This window comes from Natator depressus, chromosome 6, assembly GCF_965152275.1.
Source record: "Natator depressus isolate rNatDep1 chromosome 6, rNatDep2.hap1, whole genome shotgun sequence".
NCBI lineage: Eukaryota > Metazoa > Chordata > Testudines > Cheloniidae > Natator > Natator depressus.
This window is the reverse complement of record NC_134239.1, coordinates 12721427-12739651: the sequence shown is the minus strand read 5'-3', so window position 1 is coordinate 12739651 and position 18225 is coordinate 12721427. Positions and strand designations below refer to the sequence as shown.

Here is an 18225-nt window from a genome sequence, read left to right as displayed (position 1 = left end):
CTTGATAGAGATCTTGTAGGTGTTTGTCTCTGTGTGAGGGGTTGGAGCAAAGGCGGTTGTATCTTAGAGCTTGGCTGTAGACGATGGATCGTGTGGTGTGGTCTGGATGAAAGCTGGAGGCATGTAAGTAAGTATAGCAGTCAGTAGGTTTCCGGTATAGGGTGGTGTTTATGTGACCATCACTTATTAGCACCATAGTGTCCAGGAAGTGGATTTCTTGTGTGGACTGGACCAGGCTGAGGTTGATGGTGGGATGGAAATTGTTGAAATCATGGTGGAATTCCTCAAGGGCTTCTTTTCCATGGGTCCAGATGATGAAGATCTCATCAATGTAGCACAAGTAGAGTAGGGGCATTAGGGGACGAGAGCTGAGGAAGCGTTGTTCTAAGTCAGCCATAAAAATGTTGGCATACTGTGGGGCCATGCAGGTACCCATAGCAGTGCCGCTGATTTGAAGGTATACATTGTCCCCAAATGTGAAATAGTTATGGGTTAGGACAAAGTCACAAAGTTCAGCCACCAGGTTTGCCGTGACATTATCGAGGGTACTGTTCCTGACGGCTTGTAGTCCATCTTTGTGTGGAATGTTGGTGTAGAGGGCTTCTACATCTATGTAGAAGAATAAATGGACACAAATCAGACATCAAGAATTATAACATTCAAAAACTAGTCAGAGAACACTTCAATCTCCCTGGTCACTCAATTACAGACCTAAAAGTCGCAATACTACAACAAAAAAACTTCAAAAACAGACTCCAACGAGAAACTGCTGAATTGGAATTAATTTGCAAACTGGATACAATTAATTTAGGGTTGAATAAAGACTGGGAGTGGATGGGTCATTACCCAAAGTAAAACTATTTCCCCATGCTTACTTTTTCCCCCTACTGTTACTCACCCCTTCTTGTCAACTGTTGTAAATGAGCCATCCTGATTATCACTACAAAAGGTTTATTGTTTTTTTTTTCTCCTGCTGATAATAGCTCACCTTACCTGATCCCTCTCGTTACAGTGGGTACGGCAACACCCATTGTTTCATGTTCTCTGTGTATATAAATCTCCCCACTGTATTTTCCACTGCATGCATCCGATGAAGTGGGTTTTAGCCCACGAAAGCTTATGCTCATATAAAATTGTTAGTCTCTAACGTGCCACAATTACTCCTTGTTCTTTTCTCTTAGGACTGGGAAAGACAGGGCTCAGCCCACTCAAGACTAAAGGCCTGGCCTCTCAGCTAAAGGGCAGGAAACCACTAGACCAGGGTGGGCCAAATCCGGCCCCCAGGCCAAATCCGGCCCACCTAACATTTCTGTCCGGCCCCCCATGACTAAAATTTCTGTCCGGCCTCCTTTGCCCCGTCGTGATCTCCGAGTCCAAGCTGCTAAAAGTCCAGGTAGTGCCTGCCTACCGTGGCCCCACGTGCTTGCAGAAGTGGCCAGCTGCTGCTGGCACATCTCTGCGTTCCCCTACGTTCCCCTGCCCACCCCCAGCACCATTGTCACAGCTCCCATTGGCCAGAAACCAGCCAATGGGAGCTGCAGAGGAAGTGCTTGTGGGTGCGGGCAGCATACAGAGACCGACTGCCCCCCTCTCCCCAAGGGGCATGCAGAGACGTGACAGCAGCAGCCAGCCGCAGCCACTTCTGGGAGTGGCATGGGGCCACGGCATGCAAGCAGCTTGCCTGAGCCCTGCTGCGCCACCAACCTGGAGCCACTGGTGGTAAGCGCCTCCCAGCCAGAGCCTGCATCTCACACCCCCTCCCGCATCCCAAACCTCTGCTCTAGGTCAGAACCCCCTCCTGCACCCCAATCCTCTGCCCCAGACCGGAGCTCCCTCCTGCATCAAACTCCCTCCCAGAGCCCAGACTCCTCATCCTCTCCTATACCTCAACACTTTGAACCAGCCTGGAGCTCCCTCCCGCACCCCCTCCATTAATATAGTAGAAATGTGTGGCCCATGACGACTTACCAAAATTCGTGGAGTGGCTCTCCTATGAAAATTATTGCCCACCCCTGCACTAGACCCAGGCCTCAAATGAGGTTAATCATGAGGGAGCCAGAGGAGGAAACTGAGCAGAGAACCCCTGGCAGCACCCAGTGCCCCTCAAAGCCGTGTGAGGAGCCAGTGGACATGGCCTAGAGGAACTCGGTCCAGAGATCTGATTGAACTCTGCCCTGTAATGCACTATGATATATGCTTCAAATCCCTATGGCAAGAAGAAAGCATTGTGCTCCTCTGTTTGCACAATCCCTGTGACTCTGCACAGAAATGAGGGGTTCGTGATCCCTTTGGCTGCACATGCACCTCTCAGGTTGCAGCGTGGGCTGGGGCAACCGACCATAATTATCTCTGCACCAGTCCATACAGCTGTCTCTTACGCCGTGAAGGGCACGCAGAGCAATGAGAGAATAAACGACTCATCAGATGGCACATTTACTTTGTCATTCCTCATGTCTGCTATTATAGCTAGGGCTTGTGATTTTGACCAAGAAACACTGATAAGACAGCCCAGACACCAAAAAAATGGAATTGGTGTTTAGCCAATAAATGTCAGAAAAACACCAAATGGCTACTCAATTTCATGCCTTCCCCACTGCATTTTGTTTCCATAGATAATGTCCTGCTCCCTGTTGTGTAGGATTTGTCTCCACGGACTTGTCTCCATGGAGCAGCAATGCGGACTACAGGGGTGTGATTTTTAAAGCACAAGGTGCTGTGCATTAGTTTCTGTGCGTAGACCCTGATGGTGTGCACTAAAGGTTCCCTAGTGCACTTTAACGTAAGGCTGTTTGAAACAATACTGTGAAAACACAGTAGGGAACGAAGGCAATGAATGCTAAACCAGGCGTTCGATAACAAGAATACAAAGCTTCAACTAACATGTTCGTTATTTTTATATATGGAATACAAATTGAAATACATCCTGTTTAGGCAAGAATTTTGGGATGGACCTGATAAAAATCTTCTTGTTACAGAATCAGAGAGAAAGCTGCCCCCCCCCCCAAAAAAACCTCCCCATATATTTGGACATCTACACAGAACTCAGAACCTGCTGACCTTCCCCAAATGAAATGAATAAACCCCTCCAAAACAGAACCCCCAATTATGGCTAAATCACTTTTGCCAGCCTCAGGGGGCAGAGTTAAGCTTGTGGGACAGAGTTCATGTGTACTTGACCTCTCCGCACACTAGCACCAGCTCCTGGCTGCAGCAAGATGTGATGACCAGTGCATGGTCAGTCAGGATGCCCTTTGATAGGGTTTCTAGGAAGACCATGGTGAAGTCAGTGGGATCCCTTCCCTGTCATTACTGTCTCTGACAGTGTGTTTTTAGAAATATACAGGTGACAGTTTGATGCTCAGAGATGAGAGAATGAGAGGGCTCCTCCTAATTACATTTCAGCCCTCCCGTGTTCCCTAATACTTCCTCAGGGGAGCTGTTCCATTGAGGACTCTGATTTGAAGAGAGCTGGCTGCCCTAATGGCTAGCAGTGCCGGGCAAAATTTTTCATCCAAAACTTTTTTTCCAGCTAAACATGCAGACTGGGCGACACTAACATGTTCTGGGAATTCACATCAGCTTCGCCCATTTGTTTCAGTCGAAAAAAATCCTAAACAAGAAAAGGCTGAAAAAATTGGAACTTTTGTTTTGACATTTTCAAAATGAAACATTCTGAGTCTGAAGTTTCAAAACCTCCTTTAATTGTATTTTAAAACCATCAAAAACATGTAAAAATGACCAAAATTGAAATGAAATGTTTTGTTTGACTCAAAACAATTTTCGGTTAGCTGCATAAGAACATAGGAGCATAAGAATGGCCATACTAGGTCAAACCAATGATCCATCTAGCCCAGTATCCTGGCTTCCGACAGGAGCCAGTGCCAGGTGCCCCAGAGGGAATGAACAGAACAGGTAACCATCAAGTGATCCATCCCCTGTCGCTCATGCCCAGCTTCTGGCAGTCAGAGGTGAACAGCATGTGTTGCATCCCTGATCATCTTTCTTGGCTAATAGCCATTGATGGACCTATCCCCCATGAACTAATCTAGTTCTTTTTTGAACCCTGCTATAGTTTTGGCCTTCACAACATCCCCTGGCAATGAGTTCCACAGGTTGACTGTGCGTTGTGTGAAGAAATACTTCCTTTTGTTTTTTTTAAACCTGCTGCCTATTCATTTCATTGGGTGACCCATGGATCTTGTGTTATGTGAAGGGGTAAACAACATTTCCTTATTTATTTTCTGCACACCAGTTATGACTTTATAGACCTCTATGATATCCCCCACTTAGCTGTCTCTTTTCCAAGTTGAACAGTCCCAGCCTTATTAATCTTTCCTCATATGGAAGCTGTGTTCCATACCCCTAATCATTTGTACCTTTTCCAATTCCAATATATTTTTTTTGAGATGGGACCCATATTCAAGGTGTGGGCGTATCACAGATTTATATAGCTGCATTATGATATTTACTGTTTTATTATCTATCCCAGGGGCAGGCAAAATACAGCCCGTGGGTCGGATCTGGTCCACCTAACATTTCTGTCCAGCCCGCCATGACTAACATTTCTGTCCGGCCTCCTCTGCCCCCTCGCAATCTCTGAGTCTGGGCCACTAAAAGTCCCGCGGTGCAGCGGGGCACTCAGGCAGGCTGCCTGGCTGCCGTGGCCCCACACCGATACCGGAAGCAGCTGGTTGCTGCTGGCACGTCTCTGCGTGCTCCTGGCAGGGGGAGGCAGCTCCGCACATTGCCCCCGCCCCCAGCACTGTCCTCACAGCTCCCATTGGCCGGAAATGCAGGGGTGGTGCTTGCGGGCATGGGCAGCGTATGGAGACCCGCTGCCCCCCTCCCCCCAAGGAGCTCACAGGGACATGACAGCAGCAGCCGGCCGCAGCCACTTCCGGGAACGGCATAGGGCCAGGGCATGCAAGCAGCCTGCCTGAGCCCTGCTGCACCGCTGGCCAGGAGCCGTCTGTGGTAAGCACCTCCCGGCCAGAGCCTGCACCTCGCACCCCCTCCTGTACCCCAACCCCCTGCCCCAGGTCAGAACGCCCTCCTACACCCAAACTCCCTCCCAGACCCTGAACCCTCTCCTGCACCCCAACCCTCTCCCCTAGGTCAGAACCCCCTTCTGCACCCCCTCCTGATCCCCAATCCCCTGCCCCAGCCCAGAGCCCCCTCCTGCACCAAACTCCCTCCCAGACCCCACACCCCCTCCATTAATATAGTAGAAATGCGCGGCCCATGACGACTTACCAAAATTCATGGAGTGGCCCCCCTGCGAAAATTATTGCCCACCCCTGATTTATCCCTTTCCTAACAGTTCCTAACAGTGTTCGCTTTTTTGACTCCTGCCGCTGCACATGGAGTGGATGTTTTCAGAGAACTATCCACACCGACTCCGAGATCTCTCTCTTGAGTGGTACCAGCTACATTGGCTGCACATTTTAAAAAAAAATTGGTTTTGGTTTGACCCGAAACATTTCCCCCACCCGCCAGGTTTTGGAATTGCCAGCAAACAGAAGAATCGGTTGTTTGCCCTGCTCTGCTAAGGAGTGCTGGCCCCCTCACGGGGTGCCTGGGTGCTGTTAATGAATTACGTCAACACGTGCTCAGCTGCAAGCGTTCCATCCCCTTCTGTTGTTGCTTGGCATGGAAACCATTGCCGGGCTAACTGCAAGCAGGGCGGTGCTGTCCAGAGGCTTTGGTCTCCATGTGTTATGGGACAGGCCTTTCCCTCCCGAATACGAGTTGCCTTCCCGTCTCTGAGCATTGCAGGATGTTGGTTCCCTCTGCTTCAGTGACCTGACAGTTTCCCTCACTGTGAAGGTTTCCTCCGGAGAACTTGCTTCATTTTAATTACCTTTCCCCCACATGCCATTTGCATTTTACTTGGTTGCACTGTCCCCCCCCCGGAGCAATGGCAGCACCAGAGCCAGAGCCGCTGCCTGGCTGCTGTTGGTGCCAATAATACGCAGCCACGGCCAGATGTTAATTAAGCAAATTAAATCAAGCTAATTAAAACACTGGGTTTTTAAACTCCCATCTATGTAGTTAGTCACAGTGCTTATTTCTTAGGGGCAGTTTGACCCAGCGGTTGAAATAAAATAACGCGGATAGTTACATACTGGCCTGGTTTTTCCTCCTGGACAACTGTCACTGAGAAAGGGACAGCGGCTCAGAGGGAGGGATGTGATGACCGCTCTCTAGAGGTATGTAACAGGATGGTCTCAGGAGGGCAGGGGAAAGTTATCCTGGCAGTAATGGGTTATTGTAGCCACAGGGACAATTCAGGTGTGATATTAATGACCGCCAGGGTTACATTAGAAAAAATCTTCATTGACGAGATGCTCCACTGGTATCAGAACTGGGGACATGGGCTGTCTAGCCTAGCGGTCAGAGCCAGAATCAGGAACCAGGCCAGGCGTCAGAGCCGGAATCAGGAACCAGGGATCAAGGCACAGGTCAGGTGCAGTACAGCAGCTAGTCAGAAAGTCGCCCAACTGTTCAGTCAACTTCCGGTGCCTCCTTCTGGCTGAAATAGGACAGTTGGGCCAATCAGAGGGGCCAGTCATCATCCCCTAGTGGGTGGGGCCTCTGGGAGGAGGCAGAGTTATGCTAGTCTCTCACTTCCAATTGCGCTGGGTGGTGCTGGAGGGTGAGGGCTGCCCAGGCCCTGGGTTCAAGACCCGTGGGCCCCTCGAGTGGGTGCCAATCAGAGAAGCAGCAAATGAAGTGAATGCTGCTGCGAAGAGCCAGCAGAGCGACACCGGTTTATGCCAGCTGAGGATCTGGTCCCAAGTCTCTAAGGGGAAGAGCCATGAAGGGAGCTGGGACAATCTACCAATGCTTTATCAACAAACCAGCTGTGGAGGGTGGTTGTGGAGTCACTGCTATTAGAGATACCCGAGACTAAAGTGGACCCTCCCATACTGAGCGTTTGCAGTTGGGTGTCGGGGGAATCCCTCCACACTCCGCTTGCTTGGCCCTGCTATGGTTTAGCTGAGATAGGCCATTATCTGAACTGTCCCCAGGCTCAGTGTTTTGCGTCACTCGCGCTGCAGTTTATCATTTGTGCTCTAGTTTGTCCATTGTTTGATGATGTTACTTTGTATTGCACCCTTGCATGCCTAGGCTGGCAGCGAATGGCCCAGCCCTTTAACAGCGGGTGAGCAAAGTGGAATCGACAGTTATTCATACAGCACCCCCAGGCCTTATCCAAGCTCCAGCCCCTGGGTGCTAGACACTGCGCAGGCATATAGGGCCAAATTTTTCATCCAGCTCAGGGCCAGATTTCCAAGGGCTCAGCACCCACTACTGGGGGGAAAGGTGATCAGAAGGGCTCAGCACGTGACTTGCTGGGCTTTTCTGAGCATCTGGATCTTGGTGCCTTTTGAAAATCCTGGCCCTAGTTATCCATGGACCCTGTCCCCAAATGTTTTCAGATTTGCAACTGGTCCAGATGTCCGGCCCTTGGGAAGCTTTTCAAGTGCTTGGACTCAAGCTCTCACTTCCAGCCTGTGTTGTATCGGGTTAGTTCAGCCCTTCCACAGGCAGGCAGGGCTGGAGGCACAGGACCCAGTTCTCTTCTTGCAGCTACAGCCAATGTGGGGATGCCCCAGTCAGGGTCAGCCTGGATTTAAAGAGACACAGGGTCATTTTAGGCTCAAAGAGGTAGGTTTTGGTAAAAGCCTTGGGCAAAGGGATGCATCCTCCTCGTGGCCAATCTCCCCCCCCCACAGCCTCCGGTCAGAGCCAGGGAGGCTGGCATGCAGACTCACCTGGGGAAGGCCTGGATGTAGTGGCCAAGCGGAGGTTGATTAAACCCCCTCACTCCTAGTACCCAGAGGTGGCACAGCTGCCAGATGCCACTTGGCCATGCCAGCTCCCCTGTGCCCGCCAAGCTGGGGGTGAGGTTCCCTAGGTGGGATCCCCCTGCCCCCTTCCCCAGCTCTTGCCCCCTCGGCCAGGCTGGTGCAGGACCTGGCTCCTGGCTCTGGCCCACCTGGGTGGCTGGGATGCCCAGCAGGGTGCTGCCAGGGCAGAGCGCAGAGGCCGGCCCTGATTCCACCCAGCCTGCAAGCAGCGGCGGCACCAGCATCGTCTCCCCCCACCCCCACCCCACGCAGGGCCAGCCCCGCCGCACCGCGCTGGGTGTGGCCGAGCCCTGGTGCGGGCCTGCTGGCTCCGGCGCCGCTGCTGGGCATCGCCCGGTGCCCGCTGCTGGCGCTGGCCTGGGGGCCCGCTGTGCTGCATTGCGGGGCGGGCGCCTCCTCCCCCGCCCTCCCCTGGAGGCAGCGGGACTATCTGGGCCGGGCAGCAGCGCTGTCCTTGCAGGAATGTCCCTGCTCGCCCAGATAATGTTATTTATATCGCTGGGCTGGGCGGCTCCGCTCGGCGCTCCCAGCGCTGCCCCAGCCCCGCTGCGCCTCCGCCTCGCCGCTGCCCGGGACTCCGCGCTGCTGCCGCTGCCCCTGCCCTGGACAGGTGAGTCCGCGCCGGCCGCGAGTTGCGCGGGGATGGGGCTGGGGCGCACGGAGGGGAAGGGGTTCGGATCCGGGGCGCACGGAGGGAGAAAGTGTCCGGATCCGGGGCGCACGGAGGGGAAGGTGTCCGGATCCGGGGCGCACGGAGGGGAAGGGGTTCGGATCCGGGGCGCACGGAGGGAGAAAGTGTCCGGATCCGGGGCGCACGGAGGGGAAGGTGTCCGGATCCGGGGCGCACGGAGGGGAAGGGATCCGGATCCGGGGCGCACGGAGGGAGAAAGTGTCCGGATCCGGAGCGCAGGGAGGGGAAGGGGTCTGGATCCAGGGCGCACGCAGGGTGGGGGGACGGTGCAAGGGAGGAGGTTGCAGGGGCGCAGAGAGAGGGGACAGAACTGGGAGAGACCCCCCCCCCCAACACACACACCCCTCTCTGGACACCGACCCAGCCCTCTGTGCTGGCGGGGCTGCTGTGCCGCATGGAGCCCGGGCGCTGCGTGGAATGATGCGCCCTGGAGAAGCCTATTTATAGCGTGGACTTGGAGACAGTTTCCTGGCAAGCCTCTGGAAGGTGTGCGGGTGGGGGGTTGTTTCAGTCTCTCCATGCCCCTCCTGGCTGGTCCCCCCAGCGCCGCCGGAGGGACTCCTGGGGGGAGCTGGATGAGGGTCCCTTTCTCCTTGCTCTACTGGGGCGCTAAAAAGCCAATCCACGTGTTTCTCTGTGTCGTGGGGTCAGGGATTCTCTCCCAGGAGATCCCCAAGTGTCAGCGTCTCTGGAAAGATCTGGTACAGAAAGAGCAAAGTTCGGGTCTGTGTGTGTGCTCCTGCCTGAGCATGCCCTAAATCCCTTGTCCCCAAGGGATTTATTATTTAGATTGCAAGTCCTCTGAGGCAGGGACTACCCCGTTTGTCCTGTGTTTCTTCAAAACCTACAGCATTGGGGCCCAAGTCGATGACCAGGGCTCCTCGGCCCTACCATAGTGCAAACAAATAAACAAGGAGAGGAAAAGTGGCTGGAGGCAGGCGTCTGGATGCCAGGGTGATGGCACTTTGTGTTTTGCGTTGCTCGCTCTGCAGTTTATCATTTGTGCTCTAGTTTGTCCATTGTTTGATGATGTTACTTTGTATTGTGAACAGCCAGCCGGTCCAGATCCCCATGTTGGTAGTTGCAGCATAAGGACAAGCTGGATAAATTGGATGGGGGAGAGGGTGATGGAGCGTTTCCTCTGGGGGTCTCTGGCTTGAATCTAGCCTGTGTTGTTGTTAAGGAGCCACTGCCATTGTCTGATGCGTGGGTCTGGGTTCAGGTGCCTAGAGCCCAAGCCAACCCCCACTGCTGGCACCTCTAGCAGGAGTCAGCATGCAGCTCCCTGCCAGCACAGGACGGTTCCTTTTGGAGTGTATCCTGGTGCTTGCTCCCATCTTTCCTGAGTCTCAAGTGATGGGAACTTCCGCCTTTCCCTGGGGAAGGCCAGCGACCGAGGGGAAGCGTCCTCCTGGCCTTAGAAGTGGCACTTCCCCCAGGGCTGTGGTGTGGCGGGGGCCGTTTGGTGGACCCCGTGATGGCAGTGCTGGTGTCTGGTGCTCTCAGGCCAGTTCCTTGCACTTTGAAAGTGAGTGAAACTGCCTGGGTTGCGTGTGCAGTGTCTGGTCAGAGCCCTGGGCAGAGAAAGCTGCCTTCACCCAGCTGAGCCTGGCTTTCCCACTAGTCCAGCTAGCCTTGGCCCATCCTTCCAGTACCATTTAGTCCTCCCACCAGCCCGAGTTCTCTTCTGCATGGGCCCCATTCCATTCACACCTCTGGGGTTTTGTCTGGCAAGCTGTGCCTGCTACCACTGTGGGGCCTGAAACTGACAAGAGCCAGGAGGGGCTGGCTGGCTGCCCCCTGTCATTTCTTTGGTCGTTTTAAACGTAGTAGCACCTCGGGTTGCACCTTCCTGCACGTGCAGGTGTGAGCCAGAGAGCACCCCTCTCTGCCCCCCAGTCTGTTCATTGAATGCAGCCGGGTATCGTGACGGAGCATCGACAGGCCGCAGAATTAGGAATTCAAAAGTTCTGTTTCCTGAAGCAATGCTAACTCGGCTCCCATTTCACATGAGTGATCACATCTCTGTCCCTGAGCACCTCTGATCCTAGCCCCAACATTGGCTTCTTTTCTGTGGTTAATGTATAGAAATACGACATGCAAACCCTCAGGTGGAAGGCTTGATGCCATGGCTTGGCTTCGGACAGCTGTCCTGACACTGAGTTTGATGGGGGTTGTCCTCTTGATGCATTTTCATTGCTAAGTGTATGATCCAAGTGAGTGGTCAGCTCTTTCACTCTTCTGGACCTTGTCAAAATGTGCCGATGGAGTCCCCTGTGCTTTTTAGGGCCTGCCCTGTGTGTTGTCTGTGCCCGAGAGGGCTGCCAAGGTTCAGAGCTTGAAAAGAAAATATCTGACATTGTGTCCTCCCTGAGTTAAGGCTTCAGAATGTCTGGGCAGAGCTGGCGTGGGGGGGTCCACTCCGTGTGCGGTGGTTTTGTAGGCTTTGTGAGAGAGGCTGGGTGGCCCCGTAGCTAGGGACACTCAGCTTGGACATGGGACCACCTGGATTTTGCTTCCTGCTCCTCTGCAAACTCCCTGTGTGATGTCAGCTTGTCTCTTTGTCCCTCTGTTCCCCCTCATGGAGGTGTGTGAAGAGAAGCACACAGAGATTGGGAGCTGCTCAGACACTGTGATGATGGGGACCAGGTCACCTGTGGAGACAATGAGCTTTTTGAGGCAAAGGCCCCCTTTTGTTCCGTGTCTGCAGCGCCTTGTCCAATGGGGGCCTGGGCTGCGGCTGGGGCACCGAGGCGCTGCCCGCACACGGTGAGAGAGAAAGAGAGCCGGGTGGCCTAGCGCCTCAGCGGTGGTGGCACTGGCTGTGTGCGTTGTGCTGTCACGAGCTGTTCTCCCTCTGCTCCTTCAGCAAGTGTCCCAGACTGGCCTGGCGTCGCTCTACTCCCGTTCTGGCTGGGCTCTTTGGTTACGCTCTTTGCCATGATCTGAAAGCCTGGACGGCCATAGCCTGTCCATAATGCCGAGCCCCTCTCAGCTAGTACCCTTGCCTAAGGCAGGCAGGGTTGCCTAGTGGATATAGCATGGGGTTGGGGTTCAGGAGACCTGGGTTCTAGTCCCAGTTCTGTCACTGCCCTGTGGGGTGGCCTTGAGCAAGTCACTTCATCTCCCCTTGCCTCAGTTTCCCCGTCTGTAAAAGAGGCAGAATGCTACGATGAGATCCCCTGACAGCAAGTGCTGTGTAAGAGAGAGCTAGTATTATTATTGTTTACCCTATCCCAGCTTCTGGGCCTCCCAGGGGTCCCATCTGCATTGACCCTGCCACTAAACCTTTCGAAGAAGCACCCCGCCCCCAGCCTCGGCAGGTGGCCTGTTGCTGCCTCGTTAATATCTCTGATTACTGAAAGCAAAACACTAGGAAGCCTCCAATTTGCACGCGAAGGCTACGTCTACACTTTGGCTCTCTACATGCCAAAGCAGTGCTGCCCCCAGCTACACTCATACTTTTAGCAGCATGGTGGCCCAGTGCCTCTCCACTGCCAGGGTGTTTCCCCACCGCGGTGAAAGGCTCCGGCACTGGGTGGGAGGGAGCAAACAAAGGCTCCGTCAGCTCCCCACTGCTGGAGCCTTTCCCCACTGCCTACCCTTGCCGGACCCTTTCCCTGCAGCGTGGGCTCTGCACGCCGCCATGAGCATCGCCATAGCCTTAGCTGAGAGGTGACCCAGTATTTCTATTACTGGCCCTCTTGTCTCAGCTTGTCCCACTGTGTTGTACACCTCGCAATCCCACCTTGCAGTGTGATGTCAGCTCTTTGGGTGTAGGGTCTGTCTATTTCTGGGTGGCCCAGCTGTGGCCGGGAGTCTGATCTGCCTGCTGGCTCTTTAATTACAAGGCCGGATACCTGAGCTTCCTTCCAATCCTGACTGGAGCCTCTGGGGGCTGCTGTGAGAGGAACAAAGTTAATTCTCTGACCCCAGATGTCCAACCAAGCAGCAACCCGGTCCCTAGCCCCAGTCAGAGGTGGGAGAGAAGGTGGCAGTAGGGCTCTTCTGAGCTCTGCCCACAAAAGGGGCCCCACTCACATGAGTCAGGACAGGGTTTTGTTGCTGCTGGGCTCCCTCTCTCTGGAGCTGGGATGAGCCCTGCCCGGGCTCCCTGATTGGCAAAAAGCCCCCAGTGCTGGCACGTCCCGAAGGCCATGCACGTTTGGCACCCAGGAGCCGTGGCACGGAGTGAGCCGGGCAGAGCTGCAGCCCCTTCCCTTCCTTTCTGACAGGCGCCGTGCTCTGGTTGACAGTGATGACATCCCCTCACCCCGAAGAACGGGGCAGTTCACACCTCTGCGAACAATGGTCCCAGGCTCTCTGCGGACTCGGGGCTGGTTACCCCCCGACACCTTTCGGAGATATTTGTTTTCACAACCATAATGGCTAAAGACTGACCTTGTTTTGAAATGAAACAGAGATTCTGGAAATTGGGACAGCAGCTGCTGCTGGGTCCTGCTACAGCATGGAGATTGTTCCTGTGCAGACTTCCCCTCTCCTCCGGGCCTAACTTCCCCAGAGCTTCTCTGGTTCTTAAAGAAGTCAGCGAAGCTGCAGAAAGTAGAAAGATGGCATCAGATGCATTAGGGTGACCAGATGTCCCGATTTTATAGGGACAGTCCTGATTTTTGTGTCATTTTCTTATATAGGCACCTATTGTGCCCCACCTCCTGTCCCTATTTTTCACACTTGCTGTCTGGTCACCCTAAGATGCATTGACCCTCAAATTCTTAGAGGCTTTAGAAGTTAGATGCTAAAGTGAACATGCAGAGTTTTGTCCAAACCGATCTGCCTTTTCCCTTGCTACAGATGGCTTATCTCCCCCTTCAGCAAATCTAAATAATAACACATAGCACCTCTCCAGCATGTTAATCTTCAAAGGGATTTCCAGACACTCCCTGATGCTGGGGTGGCCCTGAGCGAATGATGGGGGATTAGCTTCTTGATTCCTATAATGTTGTTTTCACGGGGCAGCCTCTCACCTCAGCAATTGACACCCGTTAATTAAAAGGAGACCCCCCTCCCCCAGACCCAGCACTGTGAGAGATGGAGGGGACACAGGAGTGACAGTGTATGTTTCTGTGCACCCTGTGGGGTGGTCTGAAAATTCACAGTGATCAAACACAGCATGAGCTCTGTGTTGACCACGTTTTTGATCACCCTTTAGTAAATTGGGTGACCAGGAAATCTGGTTTTCCTATATAATCATCGGAGATTAGCTTGATGGAAGTCACCCAAGTGGCTCAGTGACTGGGTGGGCACAGACTCCTGCGATACCTAATGGAGGGGCGCTCTTTCCGTTGCTGTTCTCAGAAGCAGGTGTCTCAACTTATGTCTAGACTTGAAAGCTCTGTGACTTTTTCTGAGCAAGGGTCTGTTCCGTTGGTTGCAGTGAGTCTGATCTGCCCATAAGTGCCGGCTCTCTGGTTACTAGGCTGGATACCTTGCTGTTCAGCCAGCCCCCAAGTGTCGATTACCATGGAGAATTCCTGCCCTTACACCTCATGCGCCGCATTAAGACACATACCCAATGTGCTGGCAAAGCTCCAAACGGAAACAGCAGTCACATGTCATACTCTGCCCCTCCATCCCCTGACACCATCTCTCAGACCCTGCCTTGATTTCCCACCCTCCGCGCTTCACTTCTGTGTTGAAAATAGGCCGGATTCTCCAGTCGCTCTGGTGCGCTGAAGCTTTGTGCAGTTCCCCAAAGTTTAAAGTATTTCTTTGGCATGATCTCGGGCACCAGCATGATTTCTGTTTCTTGTTGTTCTAGCCGGTTACTATCTTTCTATGTTACTATGTAGCAGGCTGGTCTATCTAGCATAGGTGTTTATGTGGCCCCCATTGCTGGAATATCTGTGTTAACAGATTTAGCCTTGTGTCACGGAGTCACAGGATCTGGTCTATGCTCCAGCCAGTCACCCATCCCCTGGGAGTGACCCTTTAGTGTACCAGGTCCCACGCAGCTCTGCAGGGGCAGGCCCTCCAACACTGGGCCATCAGCACCAGCAATCCCTGACTCTCTCCGGGGCTCCCGAATCCAGCCCCACCAGCTCTCTGCAGGAGGCGTGTACTGTGTCCCTTCAGGTGCAATGCTCCCCTGAGTATGTATTTACAGTGACACCGGCAGCCTTTGCATAACAAGGCAATCCTTGAGTCATAGCCATTAGCCCTTCCCCCAAACCAGTACCCTGGCAAGCCAGGACTCCATCTCTGGCTCCCTCTCTTGTCCCTTTGTCCACACAGGAGAGACCCCGAGTCCTCAAGGGCAGCCCCTCTCCCCATCACCTGACTCCTTTCCCCCTTGTTCTCCAGCTCAGTTCCCACATCCCACCTGCCCAGGGTTTCAGTGGATTGCTCAGGCCTTGGGGCATCTCTTTGTCAGGGTCTTGATTTGTCTTCTTTAACGGGCCAGACAGGGAGGTGACACCACCCGACTCTGCCTCTTGTTCTGCCCTGAGAGCAGTTCTAATCCTTTCCCCCCACCCTGGGTAGCCATGCAAGGCGTAGGAGGAAACTGAGGCAAGCATCAGCGTCATTAAAACGTTACAAACAACTCCCTCTTGGTCACACCTCACAACACCTGGGGAGGGGAGGTGTAAACACACAGGCCCTGAAGGGGTTAATGGGGGCCTGAGAGGCCTGTTAAGTCCAGGCTTCACTGAGGGTGGAGCCCAGCTGGGGAGGAGCTGGGTAGGGATAAAGCCAGGAAGTTTGCAGCAGAGGTGGGAGGGGGTTCAGAGGGTCAGCAAGGAGTCTGAGGGAGCAGACCTTAGTTGCCAGCCCAGAGTAGAGGAAGGGCCTGCATTCCCCTCCCAGCCACCAAGGAAGGTGGGATGAAGCCCCTGAGATAAGGGTTGTGAGGACCACAGAGCCCAGAGATGGAGGGAAGACCTGCTGCAAGACCCCAGGACTATAGCTGGGTTGGACTCTCTGTTACCCCGGAAGTTGTGGACTAAAGCATGACCAGACCGGAGGGCCAAGTGGCAGGAAGAGAGACCACTGCAGTGATGGAGTGACTGTGGGCAGGGGGACCATCCAGGGACACCCTGCTGTGCCACCTCTGGCTATGGGAATGCGCACTTGCAGCGAGTAGACCCTTTGACCGGATTTCACATAGATTGTAAGCGCCTGGGAGCAGGGCCCATCTTGTTTGTCCAGCACCTGGCACAATGGGGTCCTGGCTCAGGCCTGGGCTCCTAAGTGCTATGGTAATACACTAATTACACTAATAATAATGGTAATACAGATGGGAAACTGAGGCACAGAGAGGCTAAGTGACCTGACCAAGGTTACACAGGAAGTTTGTGGCAGAGTATGGACTTGAAATGAGGTCTCAAGTCCTGGGCTAGTGCCTGAACCACTGCCTTGGAAAAGGCAAGTTTAAGAGTGGGCTGCAGTGCTGCCAGCTCACATAGGTTTTTTTCCATGCCTCTCACAATATCTGGCACTGTCATAAAGCACCAGCTGCTGGAGTCAGGTAAGAATCTTTCATCCTTTGAAAACGGTAAGTTTCTAGACCAGGGGTGGGTAAACTACGGCCCAGGGGCCATGTCCGGCCCTTCAGACGTTTTAATCCGGCCCTCGAGCTCCCATTGTGGAGCAGGGTCCAGGGCTTTCCCCGCTCTGGCGCTCCAGCTGGGGAGTGGGCTCAGGGGCTTGCTCCGCTCTGCGTGGCTCCCGGAAGCAGTAACATGTCCCCCCTCCAGCTTCTACACATAGGGGCAGCCAGGGGGCTCCGCACGCTGCCCCACCCCAAGCGCTGCCTCTGCAGCTCCCATTGGCCGGGAACTGTAGCCAATGGGAGCTGCAGAGGCTGCACCTGCAGATGGGGCAGCACACAGAGCTGCCTGGCCGCGCCTCTGCATAGGAGCTGGAGGGGGGACATGCCGCTGCTTCCGGGAGCTGCTTGATGTAAGCGCCACCTGGAGCCTGCACCCCTGGCCTGCTCCTGCGCCCCAACCCCCTGCCCCAGCCCTGATCCCCCTCCCACCCTCCTGCACCCCCACCCCCTCATCCCCAGCCCCACCCAGAGCCCGCATCCCAACCACCTGCTCCAGCCCAGAGCCTCCTCCCACATCTTGAACTCCTCATTTCTGGCCCTACCCCAGAGCCTGCACCTCCAGCCGGAGCCTTCACCCCCTCCCACACCCCAACTCCCCATTTCGTGAGCATTCATGGCCCGCCATACAATTTCCATACCCAGATGTCGCCCTCGGGTCAAAAAGTTTGCCCACCCCTGCTCTAGACCATGTGGTTGCAGAGAAAAGCTTGAAAAGCTGGCCCCTTGAGGCTCTGAAATCTGGAAGGCAAAGGAAGACAACCTCGTGGATTGTTTGGGGGAGAAAATCAGATGTTTTTAAAGAGGATTGTATTTTGGGGGGAGCCTGCGTGCTGAGCCCTGACCGGCGAGGCTTGGCAAGGCAGGGGAGGGCTATGGCATGGGGACACTTCTCCGAAGGGAGCAGAGATTATACTCTGGTTTATGTCGCTGAGATCCATTTTTAGCCTGTGGCATGTCAGTGTGTGCTTACGTCCTGTGGATTAATTGACATGGGAGGCTCACTACAGCTGGTCCCTGCTCTCAGGATGTGCCCAGTGTTGGCTAGACAGCCAGGACACCTTTGGGCGTTGGCTTCTGGGAAGTCTGGAAAAGGGTTGTTTCTTTATTTGCTTCCCCCCAGCACCCTCCCAAAGAAGAAAGCTAAATCCCACGGACTCTGCTGTCCTGTGCTTCTGGGCTGGGCTGCTGTCTGGGCAGAGGCTGGAGGATTGTGGGGATGGGCTGGCAGGTGGATCGAGTCCCCTTGGGCACAGGGACAGCAGAACACCTGGAAGCCTGGTTCGTTGCTAGAGCACTAGGACAGAGTCAGTGCGTGCAGGGAGAGGGACGGCCACGTCTGCCCTCTCGAGGGAGCCGCTGATGCTACTTACATCGGTGGAGACGCGTCCCAGTCGTTGAACGATGCAGCGGCCCCTTGCTCCCCTTATCCGTAGGCAGGGTGCTGAGCCTGAGGACACGGATACAGGCTCTGCCTGTTACAACAAGGCTCTTCTCTGCTGAGGACCGTGCAACTTCCAGCAGCACTAAACGGGGGGTGGCTCTTCACCACTCGCCTCTCCTGGCGTGGTGATTCGCTGCCCCCACCCAGGTGGCAGCTGGAGAAGGAGCGGCACTGCCCGTCAGCTCACACTCACGCTTATCGCTTGTTCCTGCCGGCCCTCGGGCGACCTTGAGGCTGCCGCGTGGAAGCGCAGCGCCCCGTTGGGCCCGTGCCGACGGGATGCATGTGTCCACGTGCCGGCGGTGAGGATCGCCATGCCTGGTGCTCCCTCACCACTGCCACCCCTGGGGGCTAGCGTCACTGGGCGGGGCAGCGGACAGAGATTAACAAGCATTTGCTGTCCTTGGGATGGGCTGTGCCATGGGGACCGTCGTTCCCAATGCGGCAGGGGGGGAGTGCAGCCAGGAGTGCCCGGAATAAGTCCCATGTCTCTGACCCAGCCATGGGTGTGAGCGTGACTCTCCCGGTTACACCATTGCCAAGGGGTACCCCTTCTCTGGCACTGCAAGTGGGGAGCTGGGCGCGCTGCAGGGAGTGCCCCCCGTGGAGACAGGGAGAAGGTGAAATCTAGCCCGGTCATTATGGGGAG

The 18225-nt window shown here is 54.6% G+C and overlaps 1 protein-coding gene and 1 long non-coding RNA gene across 2 annotated transcripts in view; one reads left to right on the top strand and one right to left on the bottom strand.

Annotated features, from left to right (window-relative positions):
- Positions 1 to 5238: 5238 nt before the first annotated feature.
- Positions 5239 to 17665, bottom strand: LOC141988644 (uncharacterized). Its single transcript, XR_012639804.1, has 3 exons — positions 17506 to 17665; positions 12967 to 13119; positions 5239 to 7630 (listed from the first exon to the last, which is right to left on the bottom strand). It is a non-coding gene; the product is annotated as an uncharacterized LOC141988644 (long non-coding RNA).
- Positions 8336 to 18225, top strand: part of SPTB (spectrin beta, erythrocytic) — a 139396-nt gene continuing 129506 nt past the window's right edge. Inside the window, 1 exon segment of the mRNA XM_074954484.1 lies at positions 8336 to 8484. The gene's annotated coding sequence lies outside the window, so the exon portion shown is untranslated.